Below are 2,171 nucleotides of genomic sequence, written 5' to 3'. Positions count from 1 at the left end.
CCTTGACCTCGAAGGCTCAAGTGATCCTCCTGCCTTAGCCTCCCAAGTAGCTGAGACTACAGGCATGCGCCACAATACTGGGCCACTTTGTTTGTATTTTTTGATGGGATTTCACCATATTGCCCATGTTGGGAGTGGCACCTTCTTAGCTCACTGCAGCCTTGAACTCCTGGGCTCAAGCAATGCTCCAGCCGCAGCCCTTACCCATGAGTAGAGAGGGCTTGAATACATTTTATAAAACAATTGTGAGCAAAGTCTTCACAGACATCTTGGAAGCGTCTTCATCGTCAGGCAGAGCCCCTCTGTGAGTTGTCCAACAAGGCTGTTGCGCCTGTAATCCCAGCTACTCGGGATACTGAGGCAGGAGAATTGCTGGAACCCAGAAAGCAGAGGTAGCAGTGAGCAGAGATCACACGACTTCACTCCAGCCTGAGCGACAGAGTGAGACTCTGTCTCAAAAACACACAAACAAAACAAAACAAAACACTCTCTATTTGAACATATACAAAATTAGACACTCCCAGCTCTACCCAGTTCCCAAGCTGATCTTGCTTCACATATATTCTCATCCATTTCCCTCACCTTTGAAGCAAATCCAAGACATTGGATTATTTCATTCATCACAATGAAAATAATCTAAAAGATGAGGAGTCTTTTATCAGCATTATTATTATTATTATTATTATTGTTATTATTTGAGACAGAGTTTCCCTCTGTCACCCAGGCTCGAGTGTGGTGGCACAATCTCTGCTCACTGCAACCTCTGCTTCCTGGGTTCAAGCAATTCTCCTGCCTCAGCCTGAGTAGCTAGGACTACAGGCGCATGCCACCAATCCCAGCTAATTTTTGTATTTTTAGTAGAGACGGGGTTTTACCCTATTGACCAGGCTGGTCTCGAACTCCTGACCTCATGATCTGCCCACCTCAGCCTTCCAAAGTGCTAGGATTGCAAGTGTGAGCCACAATGCCTGGCCTCAGCATAACTATTATATCAAACAAAAAAAAATTTTTTTTTTCGAGACAGAGTTTCACTCTTGTTACCCAGGCTGGAGTGCAATGGCGCGATCTCGGCTCACCGCAACCTCTGCCTCCTGGGTTCAGGCAATTCTCCTGCCTCAGCCTCCTGAGTAGCTGGGATTACAGGCACATGCCACCATGTCCAGCTAATCTGCAAAAAAAATTTTTAAAGAATAAATAAATAAGGACTGTACTTTAAAGGATCATTTCTATAGTTTGTTACTAAATAAGTTTCTCTAGACATTAAAGCAAAAAATTTTTTAAGAAGAAAAAATAGGCCAGGTGAAGTGGTTCACGCCTGTAATCCCAGCACTTTGGGAGGCCGAGGTAGGTGGATCACTTGAGGTCAGGAGTTTGAGACCAGCCTGGCCAACATGGCAAAACCCTGTCACTACTAAAAATACAAAATTTAGCCAGGCATGGTGATGCGTGCCTGTAATCCCAGCTACTTGGGAGGCTGAGGCAGGAGAATTGCTTGAACCTAACAGATGCAGGTTGCAGTGAGCTAAGATCGTGCCAGGGCATTCCAGCCTGGATGGTAGCGTGAGACTCTGTCTCAAAAGAAAAAAATAAATTATTACATCATTTTTGCTCCTAAAAAAAGGAATGGTTCTATAAGATCAAATATCTGCTAAATTTCTAGTCAATGTTCAAAGTTCCAAATGTCTCCTAAATATTTTCTTTTCTTTTTTTTTTTAGAGAGACAGAGTTTCACCGTGTTGGCCAGGGTGGTCTCAATCTCTTGACCTCATGATCTGCCCACCTCGGCCTCCCAAAGTGCTGGGATTACAGGTGTGAGCCACCCTGCCCGGCCAATATTTTCTTATTTTCTTTTTGCAGTTTGTTTGAATTAATATCCAAATTAAAAAATTGCAATTGGTTAATATGTCAGCTTTCTTTTAATCTAGAGCTTTCTCATCTCTCTTTTTCTCTTCATAATTTATTTGTTGAAAAAAAGTGGCCAGGAGTGGTGGCTCACGCCTGTAATCCCAGCACTTTGGGAGGCTGAGACAGGTGGATCACTTGAAGTCAGGAGTTTGAGACCAGCCTGGTCAACAGGGCGAAACCCTGTCTCTACTAAAAATACAAAAATTGGCCAGGTATGGTGACTCACACTTGTAATCCCAGCACTTTGGGAAGCTGAAGCAGGTGGA

At 43.8% G+C, this 2,171-nt stretch overlaps 1 pseudogene; it reads left to right on the top strand.

Annotated features, from left to right (window-relative positions):
• The first annotated feature begins 1,201 nt into the window (after positions 1 to 1,201).
• On the top strand, positions 1,202 to 1,274 carry LOC118145851 (small nucleolar RNA U3; annotated as a pseudogene).
• The last annotated feature ends 897 nt before the right edge of the window (positions 1,275 to 2,171 follow it).

This window comes from Callithrix jacchus, chromosome 10 (assembly GCF_049354715.1).
Source record: "Callithrix jacchus isolate 240 chromosome 10, calJac240_pri, whole genome shotgun sequence".
Taxonomy (NCBI): Eukaryota; Metazoa; Chordata; class Mammalia; order Primates; family Cebidae; genus Callithrix; species Callithrix jacchus.
This window is presented reverse-complemented; position numbering and strand designations above follow the sequence as displayed.